Source organism: Nipponia nippon, unplaced genomic scaffold (genome assembly GCF_047370975.1).
Source record: "Nipponia nippon isolate SJK-2023a ecotype South Korea unplaced genomic scaffold, ASM4737097v1 scaffold_6, whole genome shotgun sequence".
Classification (NCBI taxonomy): Eukaryota; Metazoa; Chordata; class Aves; order Pelecaniformes; family Threskiornithidae; genus Nipponia; species Nipponia nippon.
The window spans coordinates 1,000,431-1,020,131 of NW_028262380.1; positions in this window are offsets into that span (position 1 = coordinate 1,000,431).

The window sequence follows — 19,701 nt, forward strand, 5'->3', positions numbered from 1 at the left end:
CCAACCTCCAGCATTTTCCTGGTGAGTCACTTGCAAAGAGCTTGACACCCACTTCATTTATAAACCCAAAATACGCCCACTGAAAGACAGGGGTGGCTGGAGAAGAGGTGGATGGCTGGGGAATGGGAGTGAGCAAAAGAATCCCCCAGATTTCACCCTCCTGCTGCAGCGGGGAAGGCAGAAAGAGTTCACCCCATCCAGCTGCTCCATGCATGCACACACATCTCTGGGCAGATGCACATTAGGACGGGCCTGGGCTGCTGGGATGTGAATATCCAGATATTCTTGGGACTCAGCCTTGGTGGCTCTTGGACCAAGTGAAGGCCCTTCCCCTGCTTGTCTCTGCTCCTCCTCCCATTTCTGGACTTCGCTCGAAAAGCAGCAAGTCCCTTCGGGTCTGGGTCTGTTTCTTTCCTAGAGGGAAGGACTCGTCCGGCCAACACAGCCATCATCCAGAGTGACCCAAGGATTAGTCCTCTGACACCTTTTTGGAGCTGTTCAGCACCGACAGGCTGCTTCAAGGAGAAGCTCCAGGTACGCAGAGAGATTTGCTGGTGAGACTGGGGCCATTCGTGCCCGAATCCCCAAATGCCTTTCCATTGCTCTGGAAGGGTGAGGATGGGTGCTCCCTGCTTTGGCAGAGGAGACCCCCTCCACTGCATCATGCTTTGGATGGTGCCTGGGATGAAGGGAGGCAGGGGATGGGGAAACCCAAATGTCCTAGACTTCATCTGAGGAAGATGCAGGGGTTTGAGCAGGCACTCTGAGCTGGCATCGTCCATACCCAGTCTGCCCAGCCCCACTGCAGCCTCTCACACCCCACACATCAGTGGGAAGGCCCAGAGGGGGACCAACCGTGTCACCATGCTGAAGGCACGAGAGAGATGATCCTTGCTGGGGAGGAGCGGGTGGCAGGAGACGAGAGGACAGGTCTTGCCTGCGTGCCTTCACCTGCCTGTGCGTGGGCGTGTGCAAAAGTTAATTGCAAAATGTTCCGCTGCTTGAACACTTTTGTGATGCTTGTTTTTCTATTATTTCCTCGGCCTCCAACTTGATGTCGTATATAATTTAAGGCTGGAGTTCTGAAGTGTGTGAGCTCCTTTGGGGGCACCCTGACAACACCCTGTTGTGTTTCACGCTGCCTGGCTCAGCCCCATGAGCCGGAGGGCAGCGAGACGAGGAGCTGGAAAGCTGCCACCTTGCATAGGGGCTGAACTCCTTTAACCTCCAGCAGGCTCGCTGGCACATTCAGAAAAACCTAGCAAAAGAGCCGAACTGAATTTTCTCTTCAATAATAACAATTTTGTATTCATTGCCCGGTCTTATTTGCTCAGAAGAGAGAGGTTTCCACCCAGATGGGTGGCTTGGAACAAAGCAGTTTGAGGGGAGGCAGGTGGTGCAGGGGTGAGGGGGACGAGGGGTGGGAACCAGGCCAAGGCGCTGCCATAAAAATGCTTTGTGAAGCTGCTTGCAGTCGTGTGTGTTGGTTTAGCCCCTGAGGATGGGGCCTGCGATCGGTTTTGCTCATTACCTGCTGACAGGACGGGAACGTGCCAGGTACGTGGAGGCCAGGAGAGCTGACCTAACAGGATGATCTGTAGAGAAGACCATTGTGGCCTCCTGGCCCCAAAGTCCATTAATCTTCAGATGGGAAGGTGGAGAGAGCCCTGGCCTCGAGTGACACAGCTCATTTCAGTCTTAACGTGAGGTCTAACCCCTTAAAACACTCCCAGACACAGAAAGGTGTTTACTGGTCCTGGAATGTCCTCCCTGGTAGAGGCAAGCGCAGAGGGTTATGATGAGTATAAAGGCTGCTCCATTGGCTCTGGAGCTCCTGGACTGATAGTGTGAACTTTCTATCAGCCTCCTCCATGGATAGCACCGTGCCATCACTGCTGGGACAGCTGCCAGCCCCGTCCGTGTTGCTGCAGTCTGTCTTCATCCCAGACAAGCCAAGCACCATGCACTGGGGGAATGATCTGTGGGGATCTGGGCATCGCGCCTTCTGGGCTCTGCACTGAGTGAGGATGGAGACACCCAAGCGATGGGGTGTGAAACTACTGTGCCGTCATCTCTGCTGTGCATCAGCTTCCAGAAGGAAAATGAGCTTTTTTTTGCCCCATCTGCTTTTCCCATTCACCTCCCAGCCTCCTCAAATAACCAATGCTTTAAACATGCTTTGCAGCAGAGCAGGCTCAGTGCCGTGAAACTTTCTTTTACCTTTGAGTACAACTTGGTCTCTGCTTTGGCCTTTGGGCTGACTGCAGGGAGACCCCCAGGCTGCTCGGCTCCCTGGCACTTGGCTGCTCTGTCCCTGCCTTGAAGCAGTGTCAGGGCTCCTCGTCCATCAGGACGAACCCCATATAGTCGTACTGACTACCAGGCGTGTCCAACAAGGTCTCCTGGCACTGCATGGTGGGTGTCCCAGCTGCTCCTCCTGCAGCTCCTGGGACAACAACAGCCTACACATCCAGCGGCTCTCCAGCATTGCTGGTGAAGTCCATGGTTTGCTCAGCACTGCAAAGCTGTGCGATTGGCACAGGGGTGAGAGCAGGCTTCTCTTACACTGTGGAAGGCTTAACTCTGCCATGGGTTAAAGTTTAGGGTGTGAGAGACTGTTTCTACCGAAGCCTTTGAGTCCTGCACAAGTCCCTGAGAGAGTGAGGAGGCAGAAGTGCACCTTAATCAGGTTTTCTGCTGGAAAGCTCCAGATCAGAACTACTTGAGGTGATAACTACTAGGTACTTAAAAATAATTTTTACAGGTATTAATGCTATAGTAACAATAAAAACGGTAATACTGAAGATGCTGGTGGTGCCAGGGGCTCATTCAGGAATCAGGCATCTATGGTGCTAGGAGCTATACACACTGCAGAAAAATGGTCACTGTTGCCATAAAATTAAAATAGTGTATTCTTCTCAGGCAGTACTCTGAATGAGGATTGGAGTAAGACAGTGGTACAACCATGGCTATTTTTCTCCCCATATTTATTATGTTTTATGGGTCATATATCTATCTTCTCGCTGCTCCCAGTGGCACCTTACAAACAGATACAACCATGCTGCCAGCTCTACCTTGGCACTGTCTCTGGAGGACCTCCAGCAACCAGCTGTGTCTGTGCCCTCAAGATCTGGCGCTTAACATTTCTGTTCATCCATCCTGGCCACAGCAACCTGCCACCCCAGGCAGTGTCTCACTGATACTGATACTGATACTGATACTGATACTGCCCAGATCCAAAGCTCGACTGCAGAGGAGCTCAAATTGACCGACGCTGCAGAGAAAGATGCAGCAGTTTTGCAATGCAAATAGACCCAGTTGTAATCTCTGTCAATGCTCAATTACTTCCTCAAGATTTAAGGGTGAATTCAAGGTAATACTGAGGTCAGTAACTGTGATCAGCACTGGGAAAACCCACCAAGGCTCTGTGCTCTCCTCCATGCTCTGTTCCTTCACTGCCCCCTTCAATCCCAGGTCTGCGGGGAGCTCTTCCCCATGCAGTATACTTTTAGCAACCAGCCCATCTTACTGTGAGTATGCAGGCACTTGTCCCTCTTTCCATGGGCATCTGCTCAGTCTGACATCTCACACACCCCTACCTGTGTGATAGATGCCTGGCTTTAGTTTCAGGCCATATGCACGATCATCCAGACTGTGAGGTGATAAAATAATCCCAGTAAAGGGTGGTCATGGCTGCTGCTTTGCTGAGCCAGGACTGAATGACTGTTGCACTGCCCAGACCTTGTCTTTTGCCCGAGGTAGCGGGCACAGACAGATCGTCTGCTCCCTTGGCCTGCAGGGAAGGAGGGTCAGCATCAGGAGTGGGGACCATGTTCCCTCCTTGCAGCATTTGCAGTGTTCAGCTGGTGCAGGATCAAGACACCAAAGTGTCTTGTCCTGTTTCACAGTCCTGGAGGAGTCATTTTGTGTTCAGTCCTTAGGAGCTGATGGGATCCAGCTGAGATGTTTATTTGTGGTTGAGTGAATCCCATCAACAAGTCTGCAGAATATGGACTGAAAATTTCTTTTCCCCTCCAACTATGACTCTTGGACACTATGACTGAGACACAACAAGGAAAGAAAGCATGACTGTGATCCAGGTTGGCATGTTTGCACCCTTGTATGAACTTGTAGCCACAGGACAAAGCAGAATCTCAGAACAGGACCCTGAGTGGGGCTGGGCATTTCTGTGCAGAGTAAGGACTTTCCCCATTAGGTTGCAAATATAATGCTAAATGATTGCAAAACAAGTTATACAAGAGGATCAGTGCTGCAGGGTTTAACACACCCTTTTTCAGTTCTCTACCATCCTTCTGGATCAGAGGCGGGAGATGAGAGCAAATGGTTCCTCAGGCCTGGAGGGTGCTGCCTGCATGCCATGTCGTGAAAGAATTGTGCCAAGAAAACATGGACATCAATGAATGAAGGTCCCACACTTTGAACTGAATCAATACCACAACAAGGAGAGGTGCCTTGTGCTCTCTTTCATCATACCCACAAGGTTTTAAGGCACAGAAAGGTCTCAGCTGCATCTGTCTTGCTGTGGTGGTCATGACATCTCCTCTCCTTGTCTTCAGCAATGGCTGCCCACTGAGTCTCAAGTACCATGTGCTTTCTGTCCATACTTTGGGGACAGCTGTAGCATGATGGGTCCACGCTGTGCCTGGGGTAGGATGAACCAGGCTTGTCCTCATCTCAACCCGTCCACCCAGTCCGTGGAGAAGAGATTGAAGCTCTCCGTGTTTCAGCTCTCCATGGCCAGAGTGCTGTGTTTTCAGGCTCAGGCAATATTTTAGCAATGGCCTGAAGACTGAGAGTGTGGATGGAGGGTGAGTCTGGTCTGAGGGATGAGCTGGAGTGTGTACTGGGCTGTGGCAGTAGAGACACCTTCAAATCACAGGTCCAGTTGGTTGATGACAACAGAAGTGTTCCTCTAAGCCGTGTGTGGCCAGGCTTCACCTTCCCTTTGCTTTCTCCCTCTCTTTGGTCTTTTCCCCCTCTCTCCTCCATCCTCTCCTCCTTTTTCACTTGTGGTTTGCCATCAATTTGTGTCCAGACCTCATCAAAGACTGCCATCCCAGGAGGAGTGGAGAATTACAGCCTCACAAATTAGGAAAGCCCCAGCTCTCGCAAAGCCGGCCTCCTTCTCCCTCTTCGTCCTTTTTCTCAGAACATGTGTGAAAGAAATTCATCTGTTCTCCTACCTCCCGACAATGGGACCTTTTGGTGGTTTTCTCTGGAAACAGCATAATCCCATGTTTATGAAAAGCATGAAGCCAGGGCACTTAAACTGGATCAAGTGCCTGGGGCTGGCTTGGCAGCTGGTGGAGGAGGCAGCAGCCTCTTTATCCCCGTTTTTTTGTCCTTTGGAGCAGACTCAAGGTTGTACTTCTGTCTGAAGCAAATAAAGACAAATAGGATTTGGTGGATATGGAAAAGGGAAAAAAAAAAAAAACCTGAACAAGCCAGAGATTTATGGTTGCTGTTTGCCAATGAAAACACAGTGGGAAGAGTCATCTGCTTGCAATGTAGATGGCTGTAGGCTGGAAAACAAAGCCTGAATTGATTGTCTTCCTCTACAGTCAAGAGAGCACAATTGGCACCTGTCAGGATGAGTCACTGCAGCTGAAGACAGCATCTCAAAGTGGTGGGCTGGATCTGTCTGGGGACTTGGAGCTGCCCAGTGACTCTAGAGGTCATCAGCGTGGCCTTGCAGTCTACCTCTTCAGTGCTGGAAATCCGGCAAGATGCCACCCGGCCCAGCTCTGGTGGAGTTCCCTTCGCTGTAGTGCACTGCCACCCATCCCTTCTTTGTTACCCCGGGGACTGTGAGCAATCTGGAGTCAGACCCCTCAAAATCATTACTTTTTTTAGAACTTATGCAATCTGAAAGGAGAAAATAGAAAGAATAATATAAAGGCTGCTCTTTTTTTTTTTTTCTTTCCTAGCTGTCTGAGTAATCAGGGTTTTGAAAATCCAAGATTTTCTCTGCAAGTAAAAAACCCTAAAAATACACACATTTTCATATGAGAACTGCCATTCTGACATTTCCTTCAACTCCAGCACTGGCTCTTTTAAGAAATACCAGAAAACACAAATCTTATGGGCAATGGAGACAGCTGGTATCATCTTCCTTGTGGCTTGAACAGGGGAAACCACACAGTGATGTTGGAGACCTTTACTAATCCTCAAATGGTTCATAAAGAATGAAACCTTGAAAGGACAATCCCCTCCTTCCTACCTCCCCCACCCATCTCAACCAGGCGACAGGGGAAATTAGCACAAACTGGGGACCTGCCCCAAATGTAGTCCATTCTGGGCAACTTCAGCCTTCCTGCAAAACTGGAGGAGAGGGAATCAGCCAAGGATCTGGAGCAAATGCAGGGAAGAGATATGAGGGATCTGGGAGAATGGAGATTCCTTGTAGGACGAGATTAGAAGATGTGGGCTTGTTTAGCCCAGCAAGAAGCAGACTCAAAGGACTCTGACAACCACAAAACACACTGGAGTAAATCCCAAGCAAGAAGAGCTAAAAGAAAATGTTGGCGTAAGAGATAAAACAGAAAATGCCTGTGCATAAATTTATTGCAGCTAGAGCGTCAGTTGAGGTCGTGTTGGGTCTTGACCTTCCCTCAAGGTTGGACCTCCTCCTTGATGCTGCATCTCCCCATGCCTCAGGCTTTCTACCACAAAGGGGTTGCTGCTTGAGGCTCAGCTGTGATCTGTAAAGCCCTCAGCTCCTGCTGGGTTCACCCAGTGTAACAGGATCTGCTTTTTCACTGCTCAACAGCTCTAGCTGTCAGTTTTCTTTTCAATATGTCCCCGGCATGCTCATTACTGTCTCCAAAGGAGAGATATTCTGCTAAACATGGACACGCTCACCATAAATCTGGTCCCAAGCATGCAACAAGATTGGATAAAAGCAGATTTAACTATGTGCTTACATCCTTCTAGCAAAGCAGAACCTATCGGACACTTCCAGTCTGAAAACCACCACACAGATGGTTCGGGTGGCTGTGATTGCACTGGGACAAGCCCCACTGTCTTTATTTCACCCAAACTGAAAGGCCGTGGAGGACTGGTTGTGAAGTGTTCATTTCATCCATCACAAGTGAAGTTCATGAAGAACTAAACCCTGAATTCGGATGGTTCAGAGCTCCACTGGTGAGGGCAATTGTCCATTTTCTCCTTGCCTTCATCATGGCATTGGGAAAATTCCCCTTTGATGAGCGCTGGGCTCTTCTGATCTCCTGTTCTATGGACCCAAACAAAGCCACAGGCATCACATTGGGCCATGCAGAAATTACAAGTCCTCAGGTCCAGGTCCTATCCAGTCTCACCCTGCCAAGGAGAAGCAGAGACTAGAGAGGGTCTATAGCAGCAAATCCATTTCTGGTATGCTGGCGGGTGTATGAGACGTGCCAGGCTGCCTAATTCAGTGAGGTCTGCTTGCTATTAAAGTGCAGGAGACCAGCTGAAGCACTGGAGACCATTAAATGCTACTTTTCAGTAACAGGCTTTTGAAACTGGCTGTTTATTTTTATATACGGTGAGCTGTGCAATGAATGCTGCAGAAGAAATAAAACCAAAGAAAAAACTGCTATTGGGTTGCAGGATGGAAAAACATCAGACTACCAAACACGTCTTCCCTTCTCCTACATCCCAATTGTGGAAAGCCCCTTAACAGATATATCAGCTTCTTCATCACCTCGAGATAATGGAGTATCCAGACTCCATGGTTGAAATGTCAATAATTTGTGCAGGGTGAAATGTGGTTTTTAGCTTACCTGGAAAAGATTGCCTGAAGCATGGCTGACAGTAGGCATATGGAGCCTTCGTCCAAGCCTGCCACCTATGAGGCCTCAAAACAGGGCTAAAAGGGATGAAACAAAACAAAATCGTTCAAAGCCTATCAGTTCCTAAAGGGGAATATATGATGGGGTGCCAGGGATAGGCTGGATGCCAGGACTCCAGGTTGCAGCAGGTCCCTTCCTCCTGCTTTTCCAACACCAGCAGATGGATCATCTTTAAACGAAGCATTATTTTTAATCGCAGAAGCCAGCTCTGCTGAGAGGAACCTTCTGTCACAAAACGGGGAGCACATTCAGGCAGACTGAGCGAGTAGAAGCAAACACTGGTACAGGTGAAAAAGCACATGTTTTCCCTGAAAATGTGTGAAAAAAAAGCGCCTTTAAAAATACTCATTTCACTCAGAAGTTCTCCTAGGAATTTGGGAGGCTCCTGATAGCAAAAACAAACTGTTCTGGTTTAAAACAGAATAAGAAAAGGTCACATTTGGTGGTTTTACGTCACCCTTATTTTCTCTCCTTGTCTTCTGTGGTAGAAACAACGAAACTCAAAATGAAAACATGCAACCAAATAAGAACTGTCTGCAGCTATTCTTGTTTTAGCCAAAGCATTGAGGACTCTCCCCACCAAGCATGCTACTGACATTTATTATTATTATTATTATTATTATTATTATTATTATTATTATTATTATTATTATTATTATTATTATTATTATTACTGCAACTAATAATCTTCTTTCATATATTTTTCCATCTGAAAAATGACGATAAAGCAGTCAGATCAAATGTCTATCTTGCCCAGGAAGTTGCTGCTTCTTGTATGGCACTTGACAGGCCTTTCCAACCACGGCTGAGATTTTTTTTCTTGACGAAACAAAGAATATGAACTTTAAACCTCACTTCAGATTGACCAAATTGAAAACTCAATGTTTTTCTCAGTGAAGTGAAAAAAGGAATGAAAAAAACATTTCAAATCCCTCTGCATTTCAGATTGATGGGAAAAATAAAAAAAATTACCCCCCCTTAATAAAAACATAGCTATATTTTAAACTTGATTAAACTTAACTTATTTAAACAATTATAAATTTTAAAAGGGATAGACTGAAAATGATACAGTTAAAAGTAAAACTTTTAAAAAACCTTTAAAAATTGCTTGCAGGCAAATTCTGAAACAAAAGGAAATGTTTGAGGGTTTCAATTTTTGGTAAAATATTTTGACTTTCTCTGTTCACCTCCCATTTGCCAAAGCTGTGGCTGACTGCATTTTTTAGGATAACGATGCCTGAGGACCCAGCAATGATGGAATGATGCTGCAACACTTTGATGGCAAGGGGAAACACACACAGATAAGATATATAGTGATTTTCCCACGTGGATGTGTAAGTGAGGAAGAACTCAGCCTCTGGAAATTGCAAGCAGATGGATGTGGGGGAAGGCGATGCCTGGAGAGGGAGTGGGAAAAGCCTGGAAAGACCCTGAGGATGGGTTGTAAAGAGGCAGAAGGTAGATGGTGGCCATCTCAGCACCCCTCCTCCACAGGGAGGGTGGGCTGGGGGAGCGTCCCAGATGCTGGAGCAGGAGGGTGAAACAGTCTTGAAAATTATCCAGACCCTGCCATTGCCTGTTTTAGCCTGGGGTGAGGTTTAATTCTGAGTCATGACAACCCTGTGCCAAGGGGGAGTTGGCCTGGAAAGTGCCTTGGGTGCAAGTCAGAGGATGGTGTGTGGGCTGAGGTCCTACGAAGGTCTCCCTCTGCAAAATGGTTGTTAAAAGCACTGAGGTTTAGGTGGGTTTTGGAGCTTCCCAAAATCTGGATGAATTGGATTTTTACCACCATTTGACCAGTTTATTTCTCTCTGTCAGCACCCACGCTGGCTGCTTGTCCTATCCCGTGCAAACACAGTGCAGAGAGGCTCAGCAAGATGGAAAAAAATGGATATTATGGCTATAGGGCTGAGATCGCAGTGAGGAATAGGTCACCACCAGGCTGCTTGAGTGAACAGGAAAGTAGCTGAAAGCCAGAGCCAGGGTGAGAAATGGCAGTGGTGGGACACAAGAGGTTGTTTCAGTGGCTGGTTTCAACCCACCATCTGTTCTTCAGATCCAGAACAGGGTGTCCTTCTGTCCCTGTCCCATGAGCCTGGTGGAACAGGAGGGCATGGGCTCAGTGTGGATTTCTTGCAAATCTTGCTGGCTTCCCACCTTCCTACCAAAATCATCCAGTGAACTCAGTGCCGAGGGAAAAGCCTGGTTTGTACTGGCAGCAAGAGAGTGAGAACAAGGCGAAGGAGGGGATGAGGATGGACAAAGAAAGGGAAGGTTTATTGCCGACAGAGTTAAACAGTTGAGACCTTCCCTCTGCTTCCTCACCAGACCATTCCAGCACAGTAAATCATGCAGACCTTGACGGGAAGAGAGTTGCCAACTTGGACAAAAGACTAATTGCCACGATAGGAGTCCAGTTGCTCGGCTGGGGATTTGAGGTAATGGAAGTCGGGTCTGGGTTTACATAAATGTTATGCCAAGTTAATGCATGAATGAAGATCTGCGCTGTGCACCTTTATAAGGTCCGTGATCCTGCTGATGGCCTGCCAACACTGCTGACACTCAGACCTCCGAAAGGAGGGCTGGGGGGGCCCTGAACCCTCGTGTGTTTTACAGTAACAATAAAACTCCCTAATGAAGAAAGGAAAATGTATACTCATTGCTTTGATCGATGTGAAAGCCATGCACACACATCTCGATGGCTCCTACAAGGGGACCAGTGGGGAGGGAAACCACTGTGGGGCTGGCAGAGGAAAGGGTTTGTTTCTTGGTAGCAAACAGCTACTGTTAAGAGGAGCAAAATATTTGCTGGAGGAAGATAAAAAGAGGCAGCTACCACCCAAGACAGATGCTGCTGTGGCAGACTGTGGCTGCAGCCCTGGCAAGACCTTGTGGTGCTTCCCACTGGGTCAAGAGGGAGCGGGAGGCGGCCTGTGCCTCTCCTGATGTCTGAGCTTTGCTTGGGAGGGGGAGATCTGCGATCTGAGATGCAGAAATAACAGGAGACAGCAGAAGAAGGAGGGAGGGGAGAGCCCATCTGGGATGCTCACCTGGGGTAGGAGCAGAGCCTGGCACAGTGGTCCACCGTCCCTGGTCTGAAATGGTGGGAGAGGTGGGACGTCTGGTTCTCATTAGCTGCTCCACAGTCTAATAAGAACAGATCCATTTCTGTGTGTTTCCATTTCCAACAAAAATAGTTTTTCTCCCCTCCCCTCCCCTCCCCTCCCCTCCCCTCCCCTCCCCTCCCCTCCCCTCCCCTCCCCTCCCCTCCCCTCCCCTCCCCTCCCCTCCCCTCCCCTTCCCTTCCCTTCCCTTCCCTTCCCTTCCCTTCCCTTCCCTTCCCTCCCCTCCCTTCCCTCCCCTCCCCTCCCCTCCCCTTCCCTTCCCTTCCCTTCCCTTCCCTTCCCTTCCCTTCCCTTCCCTTCCCTTCCCTTCCCTTCCCTTCCCTTCCCTTCCCTTCCCTTCCCTTCCCTTCCCTTCCCTTCCCTTCCCTTCCCTTCCCTTCCCTTCCCTCTTCCTCATCTCCTTCCTTTTCTCTTTCCCTCTTTTTAAAGCAACTGATTTCGAGAGACTCTCTCACAACATCTGTAGCTCCAAGAGAACAGCGCTGGGTCAGTTTGAGGGAACCAGGATGGGTGACCAGCCTTCAGGAGAACATGATGGGCAGAGGGCCAGGCCCTGCAGAGCAACATGGAAACCACCTGCCATCTTGGCAGTGATATTTCAAGCCACAGCTCTTGGAGCAATGTGATTGCACAAGAATGACATCTTTGGTGATGTGCTGAAGATGTTTCTGCCATTTCTCCAACTTTCCTGAGACTGCAGCACCATCAGTTTTCACTGGTGGCTTCTTCCCTTTGCCTCGTTGCTTCTCTGCATCCAGGGGATGGAGCAAATGTGTTCTCATGCCAGGCAGGGTAACTCCAAGACCCTCACCAGCCTTCACAGGCCACTTGCTTTGTTTTGCACATTTATCACAGTCCCCTCTTCAGCAGGGAGGTGGCCTGGAGCCAGTTCTCCCCACTGCTGACTCCCCCGCACCCGCAGTGTTTTACCATCTGGATTGGTGGTGCGTCTGCCAAGTCTGCACTAAAACATCTTATCCCGAGTGATCACCACTGCTTGGCTGTTGTCGTGTGATGCCGGGAATCTCTGTTACCTTGTGTTCTGCCGAAATCCAGCTCAGCAGCCTCTGAGCTGCTCCTCACCAGCAGCTGACAGGGTCTGCCAGGGAGATGGCTCACCCTGTCTGTACCCCAGCTCTTAAATACTTCCCAAAACAAATTTGACTTGACCCCAAATATACAGCATGTTACCACTTGTGGCAGGTACATAATCCATCACTATAGTTGATAAAACATCCTTGTTGGCTTGACCGTGCTAGAAAAATACTTCACCGGCATGATCCAGCCATCCACCTGCTCCTGCGCATGGTACCCCTTGGAGGTACCACTCATGAGAGGGGGGTAACGACTCCCCAGTGGACTGGGCTGTCGTGCTGAGCCCAAGCAAATGCTTTCTCCTTGGGTTACTCATTTGGTCTCCCCAGCAGCACCTGGGTTGAAGGAGGGGTGTAGGAACAAGGAGGCAGATGAGAGGGTGGGAGATGCACGAAGAGGTTTCACCAAAGCCGCAGAACAGGAGGGGAAAATGAGAGGTGAAAGTGTAGGATAAGGTCTGAGACACAGTGAGGAAGAGGAGGAGATGGAGCCCCAAAGTTTTCCCACTGGAAACACACTGGGAGCACGTGGATATCCTCAGTGGAGGGGTCAAAGAGTAGATGGCAGCTTGCAGAAAAGCCTCCTTCTCTTTGACCTCATTTATGGCTCCTTCGGTGCAGGCCTTGGAGCGGCTCAGGCTCACAAATGATGAATCTCCCCAGCCCTCCTGGAGGGAAGGTCTCAGCCAGTGCCAGGCAAAACACTGGGATTTGCTTGGATTTTTTTTTTTTGTTACAAATTAAAATTTGGTAAAACACAGACTTTCTCTGAATAGAGTTTGGTGTCACCAGATGGCTCATTTGGGAAAAAAAGTTTAAAAATAAAAAAAGCAAAGAAAAAGAAGCCCATTTGAAAATGTGGAATTACTTTGTTTAGAACTTTTCGGGAACAAAACATTTTGATGTCCTGATGTGAAGCAAGTCCCTGTTTTGAAATTTCCTCCAAGTTATTTTAAGAACACTAAAAAAGAAAACCAAACCTGTCTTGAGATTGAAAGAAAACATTTCATTTCTGGTAGAATTAATTTTAAAGAGTGGGTTTTTTTAGAATTGCTGGTGAACTGGAAAATTCATTATTTGTTTGACTTGCCTTGTTGTCCCTGTGGGAAAACACAGTGCAGGGACATGAAACAATTTATCCAGCAACTGTCAGAGCTGGGACTTGAACTTATGTTGTCAAAATTCTAGTTAAATATGCTAGCTGGGAACACACATTTTTGATCAATGTGTTAAGCTCGGAGGTGAGGCATTGCCCTGCTCTCTGCACCAGGCTGCCTTGCCACGTCTTGCTCTCCAGCTATTTGGGGCGAATCAAACCCCTGAGGTCAAGCTGTGCCATCTGAAATGTGGTGGGTTTCAATTCTGCTCCCTCACCCCCTCCTTTTCATAATAATAATAAAAAAGGGATCCTGAGATTTTTTTAAAACCTGTTAATCATTTCCATCCTGTTCACTAACTCAGAATAATAATCATCATCATCATATCGATGGCCCTGGGGCATTTGCCTTGGCCTGTGTGACGGTGGGGATGTTCCAAAAATTCAGCGGAACCATACAGCACGTTGGGGAACATTTCCTTGAGCTCCTCCAGCAGCTTTGATGGGAGCCCTGTAATGAGGTGACCCCCCCAGCACCACATTCGTCCCCCTTCCCCCCACCTCATGCTTTGCAAACGAAATGGAGGAAGACCCAGATTTTCCCCAAATAGAGCAGCCTGGCCGCAGGTAAAGTGAAACAGCAAATTAATTACGCAGTGAAGACGACGAGGTCAATTCTGCCTTGTTAACCTTGTCAAGCTGATGAAAGCAGGAGAGCTACTGCGGGCTCCTGGGGCCCGGTGGGGTTGGGGTGGGAGCAGGGTCCTGCTGCCGTCGGCATTTTCTGCAATGACGATTTGCACTGTGCTTGCAGAGGTGAAATCTGGGATGCTGATGGGAAAAACCTTCCCTCTGAGCTGCCCAGGTCTCTGCAAGCTCAGGACATATAAAGCTACTCTTATGAGATGAAAACAAGCATGGTGGCAGCCTGGACTTAACCTTGGCACTACTCAGATATATTTACCTGAAGAAAAAATGAAAATAATGATGCTCTTGGGAGAAGGAAGCCTCCACTGTCCTCCACTGGGCAACTTTATTGCTGTGTTAATGAATTACAATGGCTTCAGGACTTGTTTCAGCATCCGCAGTTGAGTTTGCCAGGAGTCTTTGCCACTACTGCCTTTCTGACTCCCTCCAGACAGGGTAACACATGCACACATGCTCACACATGTACAATATTCATTGCTAGTGAGGCTCCCCTTTCTCTCTCAAACGTGGGAGCTAATGTCCTCACTGAGGCCCTCAGGGATGCTCAAGGGGAAATTCAATTCTGCACCCGCCATGGCTAAGTTATGAATGGTAGCAATCAGCCCAGCAGCCCCTATATTAGCTGGTGTGATATTAAAGTCAGCATATTTCACACATAATTTTGGAATGTGCTGCACACTCTTGGTTTTAATTGGAAATGCCATGTGGATATTGTGGAGATGTGAAAGGGTGTGTATTTTGGCCCTTGAAAAGGTGTGGGAGAGAACCTGAGATCTCGTGGGAAGCGCACGAGCTGGACTTTTCTGCTTAAGCTACCAGTAACGAAGTGGGTACGAGCAACCTGTGAACAGCCTTCACTGGGTTCCTGTGCTAAGGAGCGGGGCTGGTCCGTTCACACCTCTTAAAATCCTGTTTCTGGGCTGTTGCACCCTCTGCTTACGATCATTGGCTCACGTTGTCGAGTTACCTTCGCAACCACGAGGGCAAGAAAGTGAAAAGTGGCACGGTCTGTGGGCAATGAAGTTTTAAAGTGTGTGAAAGTCCTCGCATGTGTTCCCTACAGAGTTCAATGTTCTTAGGCCAGTCACCAGGTAGAGAAACAGGAGTTACCTACATATAGACACACACATACATATACATAATACATGCATATGTGTTACACACATACACATTACATATTATATTTCTCTATATATAATATATTCATCTGTAGCTCAACAGTAAGCACTGAATCTGAAGGAGTTTTAATTTAAGTGGAAGAAGGGAGCACTGTGAGCACCGTGTCTGCATACAGGTGGGTGCATAACAGACACAAGAGAACAAAGGGGCAGATCCTTCCAGGTGTTGGGGAAGCTACTGAAACATCTGGGAAACAAATGCAGCACATATCTCCACTCCCTTTGCCAGCTCTTTCCAGCTCCATCCTTCTTCTGCAACTCACCCAACATGTTCCCAAACCAATCCCTTGGGTTGGCGTGCAATGCTTGGTCCTCCAGTGGGCCAGATCCAGCATTTCCCTGGTCCATGCATCCCACCAAGCAATGACAGAGAAGAGAGGAGCTGGGGACATCTCTGCTTTCCATGCACCACAGTGTCCTAAACAAAAACACGCAACATGGGTGGACAGCAGGTTTTCAAATAATGGTTTATGAGAAATACATGGATTAGCACCAAATGAGCTCTTCTAGCCAGGTGGGAAGGCAGAGCTCGTAACCTCTTATTGCTGCTGCCCCAGTGTATCGTTCTCTCTTACTGCTGGGCTCTGCTTTGCAGCAGCAAGCTATCAGGAACACGTTAAACCCAGGCCAGCCCTTCTGGAGGACCTTCTGCGCTCTACCTGGTCATCCGGTTGTGCAAAGACCTTTTCTTCTCCTGGGATGGAAGAAGAACCCCTCCAGAGGTGCAAGTGCCACCAAGAGAGCTGATCCTGCTCCTAAAATGATACTTGGGTACAAGTACAACTTAGAGAGCTGATTCTGAAATGATCTTTGGGGCTTGCTGGTGCTATGGATTTGATGAGCTTCATGCGATGGTGACTGGGCTCTTCAAAACCACATTGGGGAGCATCTTCTCTCCACTGGCTGGAGAAGGAGCCCAGGAAACTAGTTCACGTGGGGCCATCTGCCCTGTAGATGTCTGAAAAATGTGTGAAACAACCTGTTTTTTGGTGCTAAGGAGTCTGTGTTGTGAGAAACCTGAGTAGTTGCAATCGTATAAATCAGACATTTTGACATAAAAGCGTCAAAACCCGACCCGAGTCTGGATGCACAAACTAAGATCCTCTTCTGTATCTGGGTCGTAATCCGCCTGGCCATATATCTGCTTTTGGGCGCCTCTCTCCCGGCTGTTATACCACGGAAACGGCAGCACCGCTCGAGCTGGCAGGGGTTTACATGGGTAAGCACAGCTCAGCGTCTGTTCCCACTGGTTTCCCACAGCGACTTCTCCCATTCACGTCCTTCCCTGCTCCAAGGAGAGCAGATTTCCCCTCCCTCCCTCCCTCCCTCCAGCAAGGCCCTTGGAAGAGCAGCACAGCTCTTTTTACAGCGCCGCAGCCTCTGCATCTATTTTTAAGTCTCCTGAGGACAAGCCTGTATAAGGAATAGAAGCCTAACTGTAAGGGGAAACCAGAAGAGAAGGTGCCAGGCAGACTTTGGTCTCAAATTTATGCATAAAAATCTCTCAGAAATTGGTTCCAGATAAGGGGTGACCTACTCGGTTTGACAGCTGCGCCTAGAACAGCTGCCACCACACCGGCCCCAAGTGCATCCAGATGTACCACCCCCCCCCGCTCAAGCTGTGGCCAGAGCTGCGAAACTTTCCACCCTTACTGTGCTCCCCAGCGCCAGAAGAAGCCTGGGACTAGACGTGCTGACATGACGGATGGCTTGTTTCTTTGTCCCAGTCTCTGGAGAGGTGATATTTTTGGGTGTTGGGAACGTCTTGACAGCTCGGTTCGCAGCATCATGGTGCTATTGTCAGCTATCTGATTGCTCCAGAGTAAAATGGGCCAGGCTTTCAGAAGACTTTCCCCATCTTCACCGCTAATTGTGCTGAATGACCGCTGTCAAGCCACCTTGCTCCCTATTGCCTTGCCGCCTCTCCATCTGTCTCCTCTGGGTGGACCTGCAAGCTCTTTGAGGTCTGGACTCTTGCACCTAGCACCTGGGAGAGCTTTGACTTGGGTTAGAGCATCAAGGAGCTGCTGTAGAATAACATGAATGAACTCATCTGGTGGGCAACTACCGCACAGCGGTGGAAATAAGCCTGTGTTTAGGAGATTACAATTTTTTTTGTGGTTAAAAATAAAATAAACACACCATAAAAAACAGCCCATCAAATAGTCATTTCTAGAGATTTCTGCCATCTAAGAAATGCTGCCTATTTCTTCTCCTATGCCATACTAAGCTGACTTCTCTTTCTCAAGGTTTATTTCATCAAGAATATTATGAATTAAATGTATTGGCCTCAGGGCCAGCCAACACCAAGTCTCACTAGAGCAAGACCTTGTACAAGTTTGGAGCTGGAGCTGCTCTGCCCCAAGTCACAGAACTGATGGGCAAAGCATAGAGAAAAAAGGCAAGGCAAAGCAAAGCAGCAGAGAAGGCAGGGCAGTGGCAGCAGGCCTCTTAGCTTCACAATTATTTTTCCACCAACCAGTGTTGCTTTAATCCTCTGCAAAGGCTGCAAAGAGTGCCCAACCATTTTCTTTCTATGGCCACTCAAGTGACGTCTCCTGCCATGCAGAGGACTGTGCCATGGTGGCCACATCAGGCCATGGAGTAGGGGCTGAGCTGCAATGCTCTAGCTGGGGAATCTGCCTTCAGGAGATGATCTCACAAATTGTCTTATTGCCTCCCTGGTCCTCTGCCAGTGAGCATCTAAGCAGAGGAACAGCAGTGATAAGGGTGGCAGATATCAAAGGGAAGGCTATAGCTTGCAGCAAAGTAGTTTAGCCATCAAAAATCCTTGGCTTACAAATAGCTTTTCCCCTGATGCACGCTCTTCAAGCTGTTTCTGCCCACAGTCTCATCGTTCATCCAGCAAATGACATATTCACCCCCAGGTCCAGGCTGGTTCTGCTCACCTGGATGAACGTAACTCCGAAGAGCTAGCTCCCAGGCTAGTCTGCTTGTGGTGTTAGCATTGGCATGGGGAACAGTAGGGCAGACCTTATAGAATCACAGAATGGTTTGGGTGGGAAGGGACCTTTAAAGGTCATCTAGTCCAACCCCCCCTGCCATGAGCAGGGACATCTTCAACTGGATCAGGTTTCTTGGAGCCCCGTCCAAATTGACCTTGAAGGTTTCCAGGGATGGGGCATCCACCACCTCTCTGAGCAACCCCTGCCAGTGTTTCACCACCCGCATTGTAAAAAATTTTTTCCTTAGATCAAGTCTAAATCTCCCCTCTTTCAGTTTAAAACCATTGCCCCTTGTCCTATCGCTACAGGCCCTACTAAAATGTCTGTCCCTGCCTTTCTTATCAGCCCCCTTTACGTACTGAAAGGCCACAATCAGGTCTCCCTGCAGCCTCCTCCTCTCCAGGCTGAACACCCCCAGCTCTCAGCCTGTCCTCACAGCAGAGGTGCTCCAGCCCTCGGATCATTTTTGTGGCCTCCTCTGGCCCCGCTCCAACAGCTCCATGTCCTTCCCGTGCTGAGGACCCCCGAGCTGGACGCAGGGCTCCAGGGGGGTCTCCCCAGAGCAGAGCAGAGGGGCAGAATCCCCTCCCTCGCCCCGCTGCCCACGCTGCGGGGGATGCAGCCCAGGAGACGCTTGGCTTTCTGGCCTACAAGCGCACATTGCCGGCTCATGTCGCGCTTTTCATCCCCCAGCACCCCCAAGTCCTTCTCCACAGGGCTGCTCTCAATCCATTCATCCTCCAGCCTGTACTGGTACCAGGGGTTGCCCTGACCCAGGTGCACCTTCTAACTGGTGACCCTGTGCAATAGCTCCACATGATCCCGACTGTCTTTTGGAGCCTCTGTTTTTGCTTGTATGATGATATTGCTGCCCATACCCCGACTTACAGTCTTGAAGATGGATCTGGCTGGTCAGGACAGGTTTGTAAGCAGGTCAGGTGCAGACAGTTTCCAGACCAAGAGTGTGACATATGACTGAGGCTTTCCAGGCTCAGATACTCCCTGTTTTCTAAGTTCTGTGGCATGAGTCCTTTGGGTCTTAGTCATTCAGTATTTTGGTTTATGGGTTACACAGTAAGGAAAGTTAGGCACCCTGACACAAGGGGGACACAAATCCATTTTCTAGTGAGGGGGTTGTAGTGTAATTAGGTGGAATACATTGAAAATTCAGAAATTTCATTGCAGACCAGACTTCCTAGTAGCTATTCTTCACATGTTCCTGCCAGCAAATTCATCCATGGAAGGGGAATGCAAAATCATCCTCAATAAGTGGATTTTATATAAATATTGGAATGCAAATTAAAATGTGCAAAAAGTCTCTGACCTACATTACCCCAAGGGCTGATAGTTACATAGCTGCTGGAGACAGCACAAGAGAAATGTCCCTTCAAATCATTATCATCCAAGATGAGATATTACCAGTTCTTCAGTTCTCCCTGTAAACCTTTTTGCCCTGGAAATGAGAACAAAAATCCAACCAGCATTTAAATTCTGTGGCTTGGTAGATATTGCCAGAGGAATGGGAAAAATGGCACATGGAGAGAAATCCTCCTCTGCTGAGAAAAGGGTAGCAGATAGATTTCACCAGAATGGAACAGCCAGGAACTGTGGGAGGAGACATCCCAGACAAGACTGGGTGTACTGGTAAACTTACTGGGAGTCCCAGTAAAGCACAGTC